At 39.9% G+C, this 21,584-nt stretch overlaps 2 long non-coding RNA genes across 4 annotated transcripts in view; one reads left to right on the forward strand and one right to left on the reverse strand.

The window, feature by feature from the left end:
- The window catches only part of LOC116441046, a 66,744-nt gene that overhangs the window by 11,245 nt on the left and 33,915 nt on the right, over positions 1–21,584 (forward strand). The gene's annotated exons all lie outside the window — the stretch shown is intronic.
- LOC116441047 lies at positions 818–12,576 on the reverse strand. The gene is made up of 2 exons (XR_004238860.1): positions 12,258–12,576; positions 818–4,034 (listed from the first exon to the last, which is right to left on the reverse strand). It is a non-coding gene; the product is annotated as an uncharacterized LOC116441047 (long non-coding RNA).

Here is a 21,584-nt window from a genome sequence, read left to right on the forward strand (position 1 = left end):
AGTCAGGGTGGCAACAGCCAATTCACAGGTATAGCTCTGCCCCAACCCTGAGGCAGATTGTCAACAGCAGGAATCACCTGGGCCAGCACTCGTGGCCAGTTACACACAGTTGTGCTCTGCTGATGTCAGTGGGAGTTTCTCTGGGATCTTCAGTGGAGCCTGGGCTTCGCTGCTCCTTCACCTCCCCTGACTCTTGAATATGCACAGCCTCATCTTTTGCAGTATACTAATGCTCATCTGTGCCTGGCACAGAACCACCCTTAAACTGTTGTACTCCTTCTGCTGACCACAAGAATGTAAGAATAACCTCTGTGAATCTCCAGCAAAGATTCAATTAAAAATGCAGAGTGAAGGGAATTGAATTACTGAGCATCTGCTCTACATAATGTGAAAAATCAATGACTCTATTGCCGCTAGATTGGAAATCAGCAATCACTCCTCACCATTCACTTAATTTCAAGCAGGAAACTTCTTATTTATGTCAAGTTGATGCAAGAGCAATGTATTCTTTTCATTAAACCCTGCACTGAGTTTCCATTTTTAAGTCTCATTTGGCTCCTGAAAAAAATCACAATAAAATTCCAATCTACACTTTGTACACAGAGGAAAACCAATTTGTTCTTTAAAATACGAAATGGTCTTCACACACTGTCAACTGTAAGAGCAGATCTGCTACCCAAAATGCTAAAATAAAAATGGAAGAATAAATTGAATGTAAACCATCCTATCTTCTACCTTAAAGACAAAACAGAATATTTCCTCTACAGACTTGGTTGGCAAAGTTTTGTGACAAATGAAAACAGCTAATTATTTGAACTGTGCTTGAACCAACACAATTTTATTTAGCAAGGGCTATAAGAAAACACTACTTGCATGACTAGCTTTGTATATTTCTATTTTATTTTCGTTTTAGAGATTCAATAAAATATATGAAGCAAAAAAAGGTACTGATTCACGTTTTTTTCAATAAACAGCACACACTGGAACTTCTCTGAAGGCATATGAGCTAGTTTAGATAATGATCAGATCCAGTGCCCCAAATAAATTATAGGTCAGTCTGTTATATTTATTAGCAACCACTGGGTGTCACTGTATCTCTACAAATACAGCTAAAAACGGCCTTGATACTATATTAAGAAAATAAATCAGTTGCATATAATGCCTACCATTATTGTGGCTTTTCATGGAACTGTCAGGTTGCTTATTCTCCAGTGTATATGAAACTCTTAAGACCAAAGTGATGAACAGGTAACGATAAGAAAACAAGCAGTCACCTAGGAGATTGCCATAGGAAGAAGATACTCTCTCTGCTCTTTTTACAATCTGTAACTGTGACTGCTGGCATCAGCACGGGCAGAGTTCATTTTATATTTCTTTCTCTGCAATGCATTGGCTCCGAAGAAAACCTACCACACGTTTTGCCCAAGCTCTGCAAATACCGTATTATTAAAGCCTCGTACCTTATTGCAGTTAGAAGCTGTTCGCCTTTAAAAGATTCATAGTGGCTATAAATATTAACCTCAGCATGGAATTCATCCTGTAAACAACTTTTCTCCAGAAGGAAGCTCTTTCTTCAGTGAATATTTTTAAAAAGATTGATTATGGCACACAACAGCTCAAAACTCTGGTTTTCCAACTCTCTGTTTCACCAACAGCTTTCATTCTGACAGAGAAGGCAAAGCCCAGGATGACTTTCAGGCTTTGGACAGACCATTGTACATATTACTCCCCCTGAATAGTTCTCCAGCTATTTAGGTTTCACAAGACAGTGTCGTTGCCAGGGAAGGTTACCGTGTGCTGCTCGCAGGGACTGCAGAGAGAACCTCCCCAGCAGCATCCCAGCCTGGAGCTGAGCTGTGCTGAGCTCCTGCCAGCAGGGCCTCGTGGGTCATTGCAGGACTGACAGTGGGAAGAGCAGAGACCGAAAGAGGTGCTGCTGTCAGAGGAAGGAACCTGCATGCTACTCACCAGGATACCTTGAAGTCCTCACTTTAAAATCCAAGCATGTGAGTGGCCTCTTAGAGTCCTTTTCCATAAAATACTGCCACAAATAATTGTCATGACCAGTGCATATGTGAACTCAGAAGAAATATGTGGTGATCCTCTCTTGGCATCTGTGGACTTAACACCAGCATAAGCAGAAAGTATTGAGACTGGCAGATGACTGCATCTCAAATGCAACATTGCTTTGGTCTTGCTGTTATGGTTATCACAGAGCATGGACAAAAAATGCTGGTGAAGTAGTTTTTTGTTTTTTCTTTAGGGTCAAATTAATGTGATATATATTTAGCTATCTGAAGTATTCATGCAAGAGACAGGCAGCTGTAGGTATCAATATTCTGATTGATCAGTCTCAGCAAGGGAGGCAGAAAGGTCAGTGTCCTGATGAAAATAGGAGAGACAAGTACTGACTTAGAGTAAATCATACATACTTTGTCTTCTGAATTCTGAAAATGCACTAGAAACATTCTCTGGTGAAGAGCTGAAGCAACTACGTGGCTAGCTCTGCCTCTGTGAGTCTGCTGATGCCTAAGCAGTTGCAAGGACCGGGGCTTTGTGGTTGCAATTAGAATTGCCTAAAACTTAGGCTTTTGTACTCCTAAACGTGGAATATTTCCCCTCTGATCTGGATTGGAAACTACAGGCATTGTCATTCCCTTGCCAGATTTCTTCTGTCTTCTTGCTTTGTTTCTGTCTTTGTTTTTTGTCTTCAAAAGGCGAGGAAGCTGACTTACCTCCTGGGGGGCTCCCCAGCAGGTTTGCTGCTGCTGCCCTGCAGCCTGGCACAGCACTCTGCTCTGTGGCAGAGAGCCCAGGACACTCAAAAGCCCCCACCTGTATCCTGGCTTCCCAGCTCCTAGCCCCAGCTCAGGGAGCCAAAAAACTCTAGTATCTACATGTGCCCCCAGTCCTCTGCTGAAGAGGGGGGAGGTCTTGTGACACCCAGTGGGAGCTGAGGCTCCCAGAGCTGCTGTGCTCTGTCTTACAGCCTGGGAGGTCAGCAAGAAGGGAATATGCCAGATGCACGGGCAGGGGACTTGAAATTTGGGGACCTCTAACCATCAGCTAGTCTGAAGAGCAAGTACACCGTGCCTTGCATGTTCTATAACCACAGGGTAAATCTATGTGGGGGCCACCAGCCTGTCTGAGAGTGGCCCAACCCCTGTCAAAAATTTAATTTGATCTCTCAAAACCCAAAGCAGGTCTATAACTGTGGAAGCAAGATTTATGAAGAACTGTTCTCTGAGGCAGTTCCTGCCAAGTTTGTAACGGCAAAGACATCCTCTTTCCTGACACCAGGCAGAGCCAGGTGCTGTTTGGTCCTTCCCTTTTCCCATAAAAGTTTGCAGAGATGGAAATGAGAGGAGCAGTCCTGTTGCTACTAGGATGGAAACTGTGATACTGGATCATTTCTGCCTGGTCTTCTTCCGTCAGGAGGGCTGAGCAATGGACCTTGTTCTCTGCAGAAGCTGTCATCAGCTGCCGTAGCCCAGATGCAGGGCTGTGAAGACAGCAAGCAATTAGAGGGATTTCTTCAGAATATTGTTAAGTGCTCTCTCCTGAAACCACCTTTCTGTTCACAAACGGTAAACTTTGTGTCTTCAACTCTTTCCAACTCAACTCATTTTAAGCTTTGCCAGAGCTGGCAGGAGTTCTAGACCTTTGAAACACAAACTCCTGAACTGCCCTCTCTACATGAATTTTCAGAAAACTAGGCAAGTTTTAAAAGGAAATACAACAGTGATTTGGAAGAAGTTTGTTGAAACCAAACTATTTCCAAAGAATATGTTGGTTTTGACAGGTCAGGATTTTCCAGTGTCATCACATTTTGTTCTCAAATTCCTGAACAGGTCTTTGTTCTGGTTCAGTGACAGCACTGAGGTCATCATCCAGTCTTGCTGGACAGCAAACCCAGCTTTGTTGAAGTTCCTTTCTCAAGCTGTGAGTTTCTACTTTGTGAAGGGTCTTGTCACTATTTTGAAGTGCAGTTTGCATTTCAAGTTTCCTTTTCTTGAAGTGAAAATCACAGGATGCTGAGAAAGAGGAACACCAAAGGCATATGTTTATAATGAGATCATCCATTCAAATGCAAACAACTGCAAGTGTTGATGACATTTTTGGAAAGGATGGTTAAAGTGACTAAGCCAAACAAGAAGAAATCACGGTGTTTACACATTGCCTTCCCCCATTCTGCAAATATAGAAGCAACTTCTGTGGATGTATGTCTCTTGGTTGAAGGCAAATAGGGGCTGTAAGGCAGGAAATTACAGATCTTATAGGAATTTGCTGACATTTAACTCACATGCTGTGATTAACCTGACATATGCCCAAATACCCAGCAGTTAGAGACACTTGTAACAGAGCTAAGAGGGATCTTCACCAGGAGCATCTCTCTTCAAATATTTAGAATCCCTTTGTGCAGGTTTACCTCTGAGATCTTACTTGGTTTGCCATATTACACATGCTTTTATCAACTATGTTTCTTTTCTATCCCACTATTGCAACTCCTAACAATGTGACACAGACTATATCCAGTTTCTTACCCCTAGATCCGTTATTTCATAAATTAATGCTAGAGTGTCGTCCCATTTTATTTTTTTTTATGTAACCATTCTGAATTGTGGTACCAGACAGATCCTATGATTTTAACGCTGCAGTCCTTAGTGTTAAGGTCACCACCAAGAGCATGAGTGCAGAGGTTCTCAGATTACATTGGTTTGCACCAAGCTGTGTCAGAATTATACTGAAGTGTTCCCTGTTTTGAAAAGGTCTATGGGTAATATTGTTGAGTCAGCAAGATTCATCTATAATATTTCAATCCTTTACATTTCAAGTGACTGATGAAATCAGATTCAAAGATCATGATCCAAATTGGCCTCAGAAGTGCTTAGTTCAAGACAAAGCAAAATGTAATGGGACTTGCTTCTCAAGGCTATTTCTGATTTACCTCCTTGTTGAGAAAATAAGAAGCTGACCAGAGGGGGAGAGACAAAGCATTCTGGAACTATTAAACAGGAATTTGGTACCATTAAACTTCACCTGGTTATTGCTTAGATTTGTCTTCACAGTGAGACCCAGTGCAAACTAGTCATAATGCAGATGCAGTCCCAAAACCTTTCAGTCCACTTTTAAGCAACTAAACACAGTGACAGCTGTATAAGTCCACTATGTGCCAAGGACACTTGCTAAAACATGCATACTTTTCATCATTGAGACAAAAAAATAAGCAAGGAGCAAGCACCTAGACTTGGGCCTTTGGGTGGGTCAATTTGAAAATCCTTACATTTACTGATTTCACAGTGAACTTCACTGAACTATGGACAGATGGGGTTACCCTGCACCATTTGTAAGGTACAATAATGAAATGGCTGCTGGTGGATCAGGCACTGCCAGGCCCACCCCTCAATCATAACTGAAGAAAGCAGCTAAGAATGAGATTTCTCTTTCTTTGGTCTTTTGTACACAGACATAAGTTTTTTTCTGAGCTTCATGGTTACACTTGGTTCTGTCTGCCAAGCTCTATGGTAGAAGGATTTACCACAAACTTCTTTACAGGTCGCTTAAGACCCTCTAAAGTACATAGCATGTGGGGAGCTTATTGCTTAAGTTTCATGTGACTCATGCAAATAAAACTGAATAATAACAATATCTCTTGAACTCAGTAAACCTGGAGGACTTTTAGATACAATTAAAATGGCTCACAAGCCAGAAGCATTATTAAAACTGATTCATCTCAGGACCGTTTTAGCCCGAGAAGCTTGCAGCTGGTTTATGTCAAGGTTACTGTGGCTGCAACATCCTGATGAAACCAATTTAAGCCTCCCTTATTCATTTTTCTACTGTGTTATAGCTGTCATCAGTGTATAGACCCAGAGCTAACCTCAAGGGTATCTTTGAAAAATAAAGGTAAACTTGAGTTTATAGGTTTTGGTTAAACAGATAAAAACCCCTGTAAAATATCAGGGTCTATCTAGATCTTCAGCTCAATGTAAATTCAGAGGATTGCCATAGACACGAGTGTCTAGTTTTCATTTTGGAAGAAACTAGTGAATTAAAGCAGTGAGTTAAATAATTTAGAAGATGAGTATGAATGGCTGCTTAACTCTCAAGCAGCAAGTTTGCTCTATTTATAGCATAGTTCCCATTTTTTCTCCTTCCATCTGTATGCATTTTAATAATTTACTTCTTCACTAACAAAGTATTCAGTGAGGTCAGTATGCCCTGCTCTGTACCAACCCACCAAAAATGTGAGTTTGGGAGACTTGCTTCTGAGGTGAAATGAAGAGGGTGCATGAAGAAGATGATCAGTCTGAGGGCAGAGGCAGTGATGCTGACATGATGGCGTGTATGAACAGTTCTGTGATTGATTTGTCAAATGCAGTGTGATGGCACCACTGCACCACTGCCAGTTTCATTCCAGAGTCTGTGATGACACTACATAACTATCCTCCTGCCTAGAAATAAAAGGGCAGGTTGAATGTTGATCCAGTTATATGGTTCCAGGAAGGGACTATCTAACTGGAAGAAAGGGCAGTTGCAATGCAGAGGATCCCATTTGAATGAGGCAATGCATTACTGGGTGCATGACCTCTTAGTTGAAAATAGGACATGGGCAAAATCTCTCATCATTTTTGAAAGGGGCACATAAAGACAATCTGTTACAGCTAGGTATTCAGACAAGTGAGAAGGCAGAAGCAAGGTAACAAAGGCAATGGTAGTTCTGGGGAGCAGCAAGTCTCCAAAATCTGTTTATTTCGGTAGTAGTTGATTTTAAAAAAGCAAAAATAAAAGCGGGGGAAAAAAAGAACCAAACAAAAAAAAGCAAGCACATATACAAAAATGAGAACTCTGGAAAAAAACCCAAAAACTAAAAGGGGCAACTAAAGAGTAAATGTTTGCTGTTAACATGAAGACTATTTATAAGCAGTACATCAGAGGCTCAGAAGGATGGCAGGACTTCTACCACACAGATATATCAGATATATCACATTCCACCCTGAGCCCAAAGTAGTCAATTGACATGATTTAATATCAGGTTAACGGAAGGTATTTGAAATAAGAAGACGGGCTTTCAAATATCTGAGGCTACACTGAGAAGAGGAAAATGGAAAATAATATAAAAACTGGCAGGTTAAATATAAATGCATATGAAGGCAGGTTGGAAAAGAGTTTGAGGAACAACTTACAAAAGACAAGAAATGTCATATAGGTTCTTTTTCGAATAGATGAAGAATAAAAAGCCAGACAGAAATTTAGCAGGGTAATTGATGGCCAAACATAAAAGAGAACATTCAGAGAACATAAGGTCACAGCAGAAACTGTAAAAAAAAAATTTGTAGTTGTGCTTTCTTTGGCGACTTTGGGTGTATTTCTCTATCAGACTCCTTCTTCCTAGTGGATGAATCTGAGGCTGTGTCACAAACTGAATTGTCAGTGGAAGTGGAACTATCAACAAAGTGAATAGTGACAAATCACTGCACCCAGATATAGTTCAGAGCAGAGTTATAAAGGATCTCAAGCCTGAAATAACTGAACTTTCAGCTGTTACGTATAACATCTTGTTTATAACTACCTCAATACCAGCTGAAAGGAATTTCTTATATTTGTCAGAAATAAGAATTCAAAATCATAGAAAACACTACCTAAACAAGTAAAAGCAGTGATAGAGAATGTAATCACTGAGCTGGAAAAGAGGTTAACAGCGAAGTGGCAAAATTTGCCAATGCTACTCTATTGTTCAAGGTAATCACAATGAAGATTTTTTGTGATTTTGTGAAGATTTGTTGATTTCTATGATGTTAAGGCAGTAATAGAACAACAAATGAAACTGAATGCAGAAATGTAAAGTAATGCCTGTGGGAGAAACAATCCTATATACATGTTGGATTCAGAACTAGTTTGTCACTGAGGAGAGAGATTTTGAAAGATATCCTTACTAATGAACTATTAAGCTGCTAAAATGCTGGGAATTCTTTGCAAAAGAATAGGGCATGAATCCACAGTGGACCCAGAACTTGAACTTCCAGTGCCATCATCTCAAAAAGCTTATAGTAAAACCAGAAAATATAAAGACAAGGACAAGAAGGACTCTCGAAACCAGACAATGGCTTCCATGAGGGGAATGGAACGCAGGCCAGAAAGCAACGGAGAAATGCTGTGGTAGAGTTCTGCAACCAGAATAGCAAAATAAAAATGAATAGGAATAGGAATACGTCCACTGCCTTTTCTAATATAAGATCTATGGATATCAAATAGACCTAGCAGGTGACAGATTCAAAACAAACAGAAAGAGGCACTTCACACAATGCATCCCAAGTCCTCAAAATTCCTGAACTGAGTATGGACCAGTGATGCATTATTAGATACCTTCCCTATTCTTATACTTGGATCCTTCCGAATAAAAGAATAGGGACTCTTGTAAGACTTGGAGTCTTAGGGGTAGGATGCTGTTCTCACGTCCTAGGAGAAGGTTATTTTCATTCATAGCACAAATTAATTTCATTCCTCTCCTTTCCATTTTCTGAGTTTATTTGCTGAAGACTCTTATCATGTCAGCAAAATATACAAGGACCTGGAAATGAACCACTGTAGCAAGAGCTTCCCAAGAAAACTGGGGATAGGTAGCTAAGGTTAGTTTTTGTTGAACTTCAAGCAGAAGTCTTTTTGGTAAACACGTATCTCCATAGAGAAAACATCCCTTTTAAGAGAGAACAGTATTAGATTACAGGGTATGTGACACCATTTTTCCACATTCCAGTTCAATGTTCACACAAGCTCTTCCTCCCAGCTGTGACATTTCGCCTGACACTTACTGCGTGTCGTGCACTGGCCTGAAGGCAGTAGGTGAAAGTGACATGACATTTAAAGAAAATGTTCCCGCCAATGTTGTCATGATCTGCAATCATGGAAATCACTACCATTTATTTACAGTGCCTTGGTTATAGACCTGTACCCGGCCCAAGGGCATAAAGCGGTGACCTAAAGTCTTAAATAGCATTCGACTTGAAATAAAATAAAACAAAGAAAATATGCCACAGTGATAATATTTGAAAGATCTGCTGAGTGGCAAAATAAACACTGCCTCTATTTATTTGGCTATCATACCATGGAGAACATGAAACAACTTGTCATGCTGGAATGGTGATACTCATGAGCATCTTTGGGATCATTTCACTTACATACATGAAAACTAAGTGGAAAGACATAAGATCAAAACCATCCCTTCTTGAACTTAATGATACAGTCAACACTAAGTAAATAATAATTTCCCTTTCCCCTTCCCAGCAGTCATCAGTCTTACTTATCTCAGAAATTCCAGCTATTCTCAATTTTAATTTAGTATCTGAAATAAAATCTTGTAATATGTACTAAGAAAGCATTTTTTAGTTATTTGCTTATTTTTAAAAGGAGTTTACAAATAATATGGATTGTTTTAAACAACTGCATTTTAAAGCATACATGATGGTTTTCAAGGGTAGCTGGGAGACAGGACTTGTGGATTACAATGATTTCCCTTTGCAGATGTGATAAATAGGCTTGGGAAGCAGATACAACTGTCCTCCTGGTACATTCCGTATGGAGGTTTGGAGGACAGAGGACTCCTGCAGTGCCGCACACCAGCTGCATCCCTGCAGCTCAGAGGGCAGCCGAGGGCTGGCCCTCTTGGCCTGATAGAAGAGCAGTACCCGCCAGGCAGAGCAAAGAGCTCGTGGGCAAGGGGGCTTGAACTGGCACTCAGGTGCAGGATATTCCCTGACTTTTTCCCTTAGTATGTGCCTAATCCCATTGCCAAATCAGGCCTTCCATTCATACAAGGACTCTTCTGCACAAGAAGAACAGAAGAAGCAGCCTAACAACTTGCTGTTCCTAACAGCTACTTATTCAGGTACATAAAATCAAACCAGAATTACATGCCTGTTCTTTTATTTTGTATATCATTGTGCTGCCTTTACCACACGCTTCCACATTTTCAGCAAATAAGGTAGGAGTGCTCCAGACATTCTCAGTCATGACAAGGCTACCTCATTTGCCATGTACACCACTGAACATTGACCAGAAATGTTGCGGACAAAGCCATAGATAAAATTCTCAGAGATTCAGTGCAGCAATGAAAAAACAAATTCACAGTGTATAAATAGAAACACTGCCTGTAATCTGACAGAAATAATTTTAGAATTATTTGAAGTGGACAGAAGTATGCAAACATGAACAATATGCAAAGAGATGAATACTCAGGGACTAGTGTAAGGAGAAAAAGCATCTGGAGTAGTGTCTGAGTACATTTTCTGGGGTTAAAGAGAAGGTAACAGAGCAAGTGGCCTGGTTCTCAGGGAGATGCATGAGGACTTCTAAAGGGACTCCATTCTATATCCACGAGCAAAAGTAAGAAAATGATCCAGAAACCAAGGATAATCTACTTAACACTGAAATTCTCAACTCCTGAGCCATTAACTCTTTCCATAAATTCAGTGGCCTTTTGATGAAGCCCTGGCATATCCAGAGCAGGGCAAATAAAATGGAATGATCAGGAGAAAGATTCTGAAATGTGGCTTAGTTGTCTGTTCAGAGGATTTAAAGAAATGGAGAGGGAACAGGAATGAGCCCAGGGCAATGATACCGTTGAATGTCTTGTCTTTTTTACACAGACTTCTCATTCGAACCAAATCTCTGGTCTGAAACAGTAGGAGTCAGCAGGATAAATGTACTGTAAGAAACACATTTTCATCCAACAGTTCAAAAGCCTCATTAAAAATGGTAAAGCTTAATCTGTCCACTGTGGACTGGAGCAGCAGACAGCATGGGTGGGGCCTCAGTGCAAGTCTTGGCTGCCTGTTTTTTTAGGGAGCTTGAATAAAGATATTTATTCTTGGAAGAAAATAGGTCAATTATTTTCTATGGCAACTGGAAAATAAACACACAAACTGCCAGCAAAACATCTATCCCCTGGTTTGGTTTGGTTGGTTTTTTTTGGTTTTTTTTAAGACCAAGTAAAAGGTTACTTTGTAATATTCATTGCTAAACTATTTATTCAGCTAAATTCCATGTTGGCTTTTTACAGCCCTGCAGAGCAGTTCACACTGCTGGAAGCTAATGGGATGAGCCCCAAGAACTGTGGTGGAATCTGAGCTTCAGCCTGAGCCCAAGCCTAAGCCAGACCCAGGCCACTGCTGAAAGTGAGCAGGGAGAAATTTCACCAGGATACTCATGCAGTAGGAAATGTGAATCATGAGCACTGTCCCACTTCTAGCAGGATTTGTGTGTGCATCATTTGTATACAAATTAAATTTACATCTTAAAAGATGTCAGCACTACTGGGTTGTTGAGGTCAGAGGGAAGGTACTTATTCACTTACTTCCCTGGTCTCTGCAGAAGCCAGCACTGATCACTTTCAGCAGAGCAGCCAGCCTGCAGTTTATTCACTTCTCTTAAGCTTGAGCCATCTTGGTTTCTGTAGATAGGTTATTCCTTCCAAAAGTCAGAGGGTTTCCTTAGAGGGTGGAAAGAAGCCTCCTAGCTCCTTTCAAAAGTAAGCTGACTGACTTCCCCAGCATCTTTTCTCCCTTTAACAAAAGCAAGCCTTAGCCCCTCTCAGACTATTTTGGACTTTTAGTTGTGCATCTCCCTGTCAGCATCTCTTCCTCTCTGTGGGTGATGTGCTATGCACTGATTGTGAGAAAAGACAGGTAATATATACCACTAAGATCCATACTTGTCAGCTGAGTCTCAGATCCCGTTTCTTATATAAACTTGAAGTAACTTAAATGATATGAGTTGCAGGATTTCAAACTTAGAGTCAACTGATGAAGCTTTACAGGAGTACAGCTAACATGGGAAGCCAGCCTATCTCCTTCTTGGGAGAACTCTGAGTTTTCTGAGTCATTTCAAAACAAAAGGGTTGAAATGGAGACTACAACTGAAGTCTGGTTTTGTGAAATAATAGTATCTTTGAATACCATGAAAAAGGGCCAGCAGTAGTGAGATAGTAGGCATAGCACTGAAACATAAAAATATGAAAATTCTTAAAAGTATCTTCCCATTCCCCATGAGACGAGAAGAAAACTTGCTACTGCTACTAGCAGCATGTTTTCATCTAAGCAGCTGCTAGATCAGGATCTCTTTAGATCTGCCAGTTGGGAAGAAAAATTAGTAATGGATTCAATCACATATCTTTCACACAACTTGATTTACAGGAATGTACTAATCCCACTTTGACCACAGAAAAAAATTAAACAACCTATGACAGCTTCTTCACTTACCCCTTCAAGGCTCTTTCTGCCAGAACCTTAATCCAAGGTTCTCCAGGCTTTCCACAAGCCTACACAGCATCTCTGTTCAGACTGTTGAGGCTGCTTTTTCTCTGTCTTCCAGTGTGTGGTCTCACTCCTTGTATCCTGGAGCCATATCACACATGCAGGCACGCACATCCACTCACATGCACTCACACATACTTTTCCTAGAACCTCATGCAGTCAAAGTATCTCTGCTCAGAGCATTCAAATTCCTGAGCAGCTTTGTCTTGCCTTTATTTTGTGTTGAGTATCTGAGAATGCAAGAGTCCCAGGGCTGGAAAAGAGTGGGAAAATTCCAGCCTTGCTCCAGAGACTCTAATAATAGGCATCCTCAGCCCTTAAAGTGGACAGATATGGGTTCTAGTGCCAGTTCTCTTGAATTATTTTTCTCTCATCCAACAGAAGTGTACTGTTCATTACACCCTTTCTGGTGTGCAGAAAAGGATTTGTCTCTTTTTCATTTGAGTGCTTTGAAAAAGGGGGAAGAATCAACACCTTTCCTTTCTTGCTCCAAGTGACAAGGCACTATTTCTCCCCAAGTTCCTGTCATGGCCCAGCAGCACAGCCCTCTCTTTAGAAACTGAACATGTGCCATAGTAGACATCCTTTGAGCATATTTTTCAGAGCAGGTCTGTGAGGGGTCATAGGTAAAGAGGCATGAAGAGCTAGGTAACAACACCTACACCCCCAGATTAGGTTGTTTCTGAACATGCATGGTATCTGCTTTTAGGTATCAAACTAACTTCTGATCTCTAAGTACTTTCAAGATTATATATTTTGAGGCAGTAGGTTTTCTGGACCTCTTTCTTGAAATTCCTGCCTTTATATAGCCTAGCTAAATTTTAGAAAGTTTGTACGATGCCTTCAGTTCTGATACTCCTTTTTAGTCAAAATAGAGCTGTTCACCTCAGTGATATTAATCCTCATTTTTTCCCTTGCAAATGAATTAGCATCGGTACCAGAAACTGTGAGCCACAGGAGCGTAACTCTAATAGGCTCTTACTCTTGGATAATTTTAATAAGCAAAGATGCTAAAGAGTATTTAGGTTTGAAGAGCAAGACCGTTTTCAGTTTCTCTCCACTGTAAACACTGCATGAACTTCTACTGGTACAGTACACCTTTGTTAAAACAAACAAGGCATGAAACTTTTTCTCAAACATCTCCTTTACTGACAAGTTCTTGGGAAAAGGAACATTGTTAAAAACATGAATTCTTGTCTTCTCCTTTCTCATTTCGACCATCAAAGTTTCCATATACCCCTGCTTCTTATTTTCCACTAGTGGAACTCACCAGAACTGATGCTGTTTCCAGAGACAACACTACACACAGGTTTGTTTAAATTAGAGTTAACTGGGGAGACAGAAAAAATAGACAACCTAACTAAACTAGAAAAAAACCTAAAACTGCACTAAACTTGCAGTTTCTGGTGGACCATATTCCATTAAAGCCATGGCTGCCTCACACTTAGGAGGCATAAATTTGTTGGGCAAGAGAGAACGTATGGAGGGGTTTTTGTCTTCTTGTTAGTTTTCATTCTTTGTTCTCCTACCACAGCTCCCCCACCTTTTGTGTTCCCAGAACAGTATATTGGTGGTACCTCTGAGAAGTCTGAAAGAAGACAGGGAAAAATGTTGTATCAGAACAGCCATAGCAGGAATGGCTGATAAGAAATAATGGAAGAAAAGAGGAGAAGAGGTTAGCCTTGTGACTACAGCTGGTCAGTACAGTCATGCAGCACCAGGGATAACCCAGTGTCCCACATCCAGACTGTGCCAGAGTAGACTGCTTGCTGGTGATGGAGGGGAGAACCCTGTTCTCCACTCCATTCACCATGTCTTCCTGAGGTGCCATTTTAGAGGTGTAAAATTGCCTTCAAATACAGATAAAATTATACTTGAGAAAGAGTATTTCATATCAGCAAACCAACAATCTGTCTGAGGTTTCCACATGTGAAATGTGTATTCTAATGTGGAAAAATACCCTGAAACTTCCTGAAGATTCTGAGTAGTGCAGAGTTAATTAGTTACTCATCCTGACTGAAATTCGCCCTGCAGGCTGGTGTGAACAGTTTTAATCATCTACATATAATGCCTTACAACATAAAAATTTTTATTCCCAAACACAAAGAAGAACAATGAATGTGGCTTATTACTCACTTTAGTGAGTAATTACCACACAGTGGTAACAAGAGGCATTTGGGGAAGACAATGCAAGTGACCACTAAGCCTATTTTTGGTCAGCATATCTGCAGTATTGAATAAATGACTCCATTTGGTTTGATTTGCTGGCCAGCCACAGTGCTGAACGTTAGTGTGTTCCCAGCAGCTCCTTAATACCTTCTAAAGCAAAACTGGGATGTGGGATTGGGCACAAGTGAAAACCCAGTGCCAAAAGCTCTGTGTTGTGTGTGCCATTAGTCTGCTTGGGAAGGAATCCGCTCTCATTTCCAAACAACCTGACAAAAAGAGGCACTGACACTGGTGGGGGCTTTGAGCAAGGTCCTAACTAGTGTTTGGAAGTGGAGAAAGAGGCAAGAGAGAGGAAAGACAGAGTGAAAGTTTTGGTGGTGCTCATTTGTCTATTATCCACCAGAAAAGACTTCCAAAGAACAGTGTTACAGGGTTATGTTTTACTTGGCTGAACTGAGCACTCCATTAAGTCTCTGTTTATTTGGATTCTCTAACATTTCAATGAGATGCTAGAAGCCTCAGGAAATTAAAATGAGCAATATTTTTAGATCAAGCAACATCTTCTTTTTGTAAGCCCCTCTACCAGCTTCTCCCCAAGCTCCTGAGACAAGAAACAGGATGTACAGCTGCCCAAGAGGGCTACTGAAGCTTGGCTGTTCTCTACATATGTGGGCCTGTCTGGGAGAAAGCAAACACATCAGAGTCAACCATTTAAAGGGAATAAGGTGAAGTACAAAGGACTCACTAAATACTCCAGGAAAGAAAGCAAATTTTCTATTAAATGCATCCACACTTATTTGCAGGCTCATGTAGCTTAAATCTAAATCACAAACCTTGTTTGGAAACTTTTTGTGAAGTGGTGCAGACATGGTATATTTACAAAGAAAAAAAAACTTCCACATGCAGAAGGAAATTAACAATAAGAGATAAAATTAGAATATTTGAGAAAACAGTAAAATTAAGTAAAAGAAAAACATTTAAACTCTGTTAATGGAATACTTTTAGGGAACTGGGGAGTTAATCCATTTACAGATAACGTGGTATTTTCCAAAATACATTCTCCCACATGTGAGAGCATTGATTCTGTGAGAAGATTAATATCTTACCAATGCAAAGTTTATATTGAACATTTGTAGCTTTATGTGACTAACAGAATGATTTATCAGCAGCTCTGAAATAGTGTAAACATGTCATCCAGACCTTTGTGCAGACTGGGGAAAAAGAGGCTTGAAAGCAGTGTGTGGAAAGGGACATGGGGGTCCTGGTCAACAGAAAGCTGACCAGGAGCCAGCAGTGCCCTGGCAGCCAGGAGGACCAACCGTGTCCTGGGGTGCCTCAGGCACAGCATTGCCACCGGGCAAGGGAGGGGACTGTCCCGCTCTGCTCTGCACTGGGGCAGCCTCACCTCGAGTGCTGGGGCAGTGTTGGGTGCCAAGAAGTAAGAAAGAGATAAAGTGATTGGAGAGTTTCCAAAAGAGGGCAACAAAGACGATGAAGGGCCTTGAGGGGAAGCTGTATGAGGAATGGCTGAGGTTACTTGGTCTGTTCAGCCTGGAGGAGACTGAGGCAAGATCTCCTTGCAGTTACAACTTCCTCATGAGGGGAAAAGGAGAGGCAGGCGCTGATCTCTTCTCTGTGGTGACCAGTGACAGGACGTGAGGGAATGGCCTGAAGTTGTGTCAGGGCAGGTTTAGGTTGGATATTAGGAAAAGGTTCTTCACCCAGAGGGTGGTTGGGCCCTTGAACAAGCTCTCCAGGGAAGTGGTCACAGCACCAGCCTGACAGAGTTCAAAAAGCATCTGGACAATACAGTCAGGCACAAGGAATGATCCTTGGGGGTGTCCTGTGCAGGGCCAGGAGCTGGACTTGATTCTAGTGAGTCCCTTCCAACTCAGCACATTCTGTGATTCTTTGATTCTACATGCACTACACGGGATCTCTAGGATCAATTCTACAACAGAATTGGTATTTATATTTGTTAGGATAGATGATACCAATGTGTTTCACATTTCTAGAATCATTACTAGATGCAACAGTAACAGAAAAGAGAGAAGAAAGAAATGTTAAATGAAGAAACTTAGGATCAAACCTAGGATTTTTAAAGAATTGAACTTAGTTACTTCTCACTGCAACTTATCATGAAGTCTTATCAGCCACATGGAAAAATGCACTCCCTCTTAACGCTCTTGATTCTACACCCAGAAAGGAAACCATAAAATACCCTTTCTTCCATTTTTTCCTTTTTTTTTTTTTTTTTTTTAAGATGGCATCCAAGATTGTTCTAATTAGCAGCAGGAGACTGAAACCACACTAGAATACAGCTGAAATATAAGCTTAAAGCATTTTGGAAAAGAACACAAAATGCCTCAGTATGCTTCCTTGTTTAAGACTGAAAATGGAATAGCTAATTTATGCCACAAATCTGTTTGTGGCAAAGGTTCATGTAGTCTGTTCCTTCAAAATGGTGGAAACTGCAGTATTTAATCAGAGGAGAAATAAGCTCAAAATTCTTTCAGCATGACTGAATTCCTGTTCAGAAAAACTGCATTTAGAATATTTTGGCTGATTTGATCGTAACTTCTTACTACCTTCAGCACAGGGATACAAAAAATTATTGTCAAGAACCAATGTCATGGAAAGACATGGACTACCAAGTTCCAACTTGCTGGGTAATAGGAGACCTTACTGTGTTCTTCTGTTGTAACAGAGAGCTGCAAAGTTTTCACAACTTAAATGTCCGTGTGCTTTAATACGCTAGAGGCACAAAGCATGTAGTCAGATGTTTCATTTGATAAACTGCCAATAGGTTTCTCGTTGTCCACTTCTTTGGTAGGAAAAAAATATAGATGTGGGTAGGAAAAGTAACAAGCCTGATGCAGCTGTATTCAAACTTGCATCCCTGGAAGTGCTGACAGTAAGTAAATTCGTATGTGTTCTTGAATTTCTTATCTTTATCGGTTATCAGGCCCACCAGTCATGATGAAAAAACATTCCTAAAAAATGAAGTAATGCAAAATATGTGAGACCCAGAGGGTTTTAAAGGAGCCTAGGTGGTCTGCTCACCTTCCCTGCATCACTCACTTCTTTGTTTGTTCATAATGTTGGAGGAAGTTTCTGTTTTCTGGGAACATGATAGAGCAGACATATAGCACCCACTTACACTGGGTGAACAAGGCTGCAAAAGTCCAGAAAGAATACCTAGGGAAGACGACAATGTGTAGTCTATGAGAAAGAGACCAGCAATGGAGCTGAATGACAGCCTTGAGTTGAATTTGTTATTTTTTCACTGGGATTACTGACAAACCTGAATTCTCTGTATACATCCGGTCACTATGAATTTCTGTAAGACTATCTATAAAGAGTTAGTACTAATGATCTTAAAACTTCAAGCCAGTGCTATGATACTTAAATAATCATTAAGATTTATTCAAACAACATACATAGGTTTGTTTTCATATTTCAGTCGGTGTTATAATAATTTCTACAGTTTTAATCTGCCTGTACACATGTAAGAATAAGATGAGAATAATTAAAGAATCATTATGAGCATATGCAATCTAACAATGAAAGACAGACAAACCTTCTGCTATTGTGCAACTCCTAGTTTCATTTCTACATTGCTGGAACAGTTATCAGACTAAAGATACTAAACAGAACTGTAAGAAATATATGAAAATTATATAAAAGAACATTCAGATTTTATTGTGATGGCCTTAGACAAAAGGAATAACAATGTTTTCTATAAATCCTTCATTTCATCCCTTCATATCCATATAGTACCAATAATTAGAAGCTCACATATGATTTTATTCGGAAGGACTTCAATTTCATTCAGCATGGTGTATCATTACAATTGTCAGTGACTCCTCTAAAAAACTCATTAGATCCTTGCTGGCCTTGCAAGACCTTAACCTATTGAAAAGAAGCTCATTTTCCCTGATTTTTCACAGCAGCAGTCTGCAAAACCCTTTGTGAGCTGGGCTTCTGAAGCCCAGGGTGGGGTCAAAATCTTTGTTGGAGCCTTCAATTTACATCTAATTAAGTCAATGAATAAGCAAACTTCATTTTTCGCCTGCCATAAATGCCATGTTCTTTGAGATTTTTAATTGTCACATATTCACTGTTGAAAGCAGTGATGAGCTATGAACATCAATAAAACAAACTCCCTGGTATCTACTGGTAAAATGGATATAGCAGTTTTCAGCACTGATTATAGCTTCTGTGCTCTAAGACATTGTCAGCACTAATCTTTTCCCAGGGTTAGGGCCTCCTTTCTGCTCCTTACTTTACTTCTTTGATTATACAGCAGCAGTGCTAGAATTATTTATATTAGGATTTTATAGTCATGTGTATCATAAAGTAAATGTGTCACTCATTTATATGCAAATTTAGAGACAATGTCCGTATTATACTTCTTCTACTCTTGCTCCTTGTTGGAAATCTAATTGTAAGGATTCAGCACTAATAAAATTAAGACAATTATCAGTGCTTTCAATTCTTAATTTTTCAACAGTCCTGCAATAGCTGCTGTTCCCTGAGATTCTCAAATGCTACAATAAGGATACCGAAAGACTGCAGGTGTTTTCATACTGAAAAAATGTGACAAAAATTTCAAGCATTCCAGTCTTGAGGATTAAAATTTTAAAATGCAGAGTTAAAATGCTGATAGCAAGAAACATTTAAAGAGAACCATAAATCCATTAATACTGTTAGATTGTAATTTTATTTGAAAGCCAGTCTCAGTTTTGGGGAATCTGCCTCCATTTTTAAGAATGTTTGATACATGATTTTTATTGTGAAACATAAAGCACAGTAAAACAGAAGAGAAAAATTCATTGAAAGACAGCAGCAAAAAGAACTTGAAAATGTTACTGCAAGTTAAGAAAACAATCCTAGAACAGGGAAAAAGCCCCTTTTATCACGTTACTTAAGAAGCAAGATCTGGATTGCTGTAACATCTGGTGTGGGCTCACACTGCTATCAATCCCAAATGAACTCTTCTGTGCAACTATATAGGACAGGAGCTACAGTCTGGTAGGCAGCAGATTTGAAAATGGCAAGCAGATTTTTGCTCATTGCTGTCGAATTTATCGTATTTTCTTTCTATTCAACATCAAACAAAGTGATAAATGATAGCTACTTACATTCTACATTTAACTTTCAGTCATAAAGCTATTGACAGTTTAAGTAGAGTCACCTTGATAGATATTAGACAGCCATAGATTCCTTACTAAATTACCTGATTTTTTTTCCTGATCCCAAATTTGCCATCCAGCCAAGAACTAATTTTGCAGCTTAGTGCTGTTAGACAAGAGCATAAGGATAACCTCATGTTCTTTAATCTCGATACTTACTTTAATAGGTGACACCAAAATCCTGTGGATATGTTCTAAGCCCTGAGAGCTCGAATATTCTTAAGATAGCTGCTTCCTGACTGTGTCAACAGCTGAAATACAATGAAAAATTGAGAGAATCTCAATTCTCTTGTTTGTACAGTCACCTAGCCCAAACTGGCTTTTGTAAAGTCTTTAAGGATTGTTACACCTAATCTTTGGGCAATACTTTTAGAAGCATAGGGACTGCACTCATACACCTGAAGGGGCTAACTCAAGGCCCTCTTTTCAGAAGCTCCCTGGACTTCAGTAGCTAGAGGCTCCATAAATAAACAATTTTGATAACCCAAAATCCAAAGAAAAAAAAGTGGTCTGGAGGGCTCTAATGTGGCATGATCATGATAGAAGAAGCAAATTTACAGAGATACTGTCCAAAGCTAAGAGTAATTAGTAGAAAAAAATATTTTTCTGCCTCAATTGCAAATAAATTACATTGTACTGACATACTGTAATACATATGCATAATTATCATTTTGCCTAAAAAAAATTGAAAGAAAATGTCAAGAAACATTAACTTTTCTGATAGCAAAAAATGCAAACAATAAATATGCATGATATTACCTCTTCAAAATCTGATTATTATTGACATTCTGTGTACCCTTCAGCTCTGATGGTATTCATATGAAGACAATAGTGAGCCTGGCAGCTGTATTACCACCATTTCTAAAGTGGCATTTTCAGACAAGAGCATGCATAACAACCCAGTTCTGTTTCTGCATGTATTGCATGTGGTTGAATCAGAACCAATTAACTCTTAGGCAGTGTATTTATTCCATAAGTTCCTTTCCCTGAAGTACTCAGTGACAGTCAGGGGAATGTCCTCCTCTTTAATATGCATTTACACGTCTCTCAGAGACATGGTACTGTTTGTATGGCCAAGTCAGAGCATCAGTGGGAAGGGATGGACCTCTCCTCTGAGGAGTTTCCCTTCTCTGCAGCCTCACAGACAGAACTCGTCAAAGGCTGTTGCCAGAGCAACTGAAACCTCTCACAAAATAGCCTTTCTGATGTGAGACAGCTGTGCCCCTGGAAAATAGAAGAACAGCTATTTTTAAATGGCTAGTGTTGAACTAACTGGTTATGAAAATGCCGTACTATGATAAACAGTAGTAAGAAATTACAGTTTCAAGGGTGGTGGGATCATGTCCTGTAATGCTGCTTTCCTGATAAATAGAAAAATAATCTACCAAGCAGTGTTTATGAGAAGGCTTTTAGGATAAATTCAGCCCTTTTCTCTATGGATGAAAACAAGCTCTTGATATTGTAAGCCTAATGACTCAGCTATGACACAAGTTCAAAGGACTGGCTGAAAAGCATCATGATGTCTTCATCAGTTCCCCAGGCATCTGTCCAGGGAGCAAGATGGGACAAGAAACCAAGCAGTGAAGAGCCTGAAGAACAGCAAGAGAAAAGAGGCTTTTGGGTCTTGAGGTTGAAGACTGAGTATGCCTTACTGCTAAAAACAACACTTCCATGCAGGTTTCGGGTCACTGGTCTGTTTATTCTTTTGTTTTTCTTTTTTTCCAATTGGGGCTCAATTTCAAGCTGAAGTTGGTGAAGGTGTTGATTAAGAAAAGGTAAGAACATATATAAGCTGAGTTATAGCACATACAGCAAGTAAAGTGGCATTGAGTTATTCGAGCAAGCTATTTTCCATCCTCAGATTGCACAGCTTCCCCGTATTTTTCATGCTGCAAGGCACATGAAGGTA

The sequence above is a fragment of the Corvus moneduloides genome, chromosome 3, assembly GCF_009650955.1.
Source record: "Corvus moneduloides isolate bCorMon1 chromosome 3, bCorMon1.pri, whole genome shotgun sequence".
Taxonomy (NCBI): domain Eukaryota; kingdom Metazoa; phylum Chordata; class Aves; order Passeriformes; family Corvidae; genus Corvus; species Corvus moneduloides.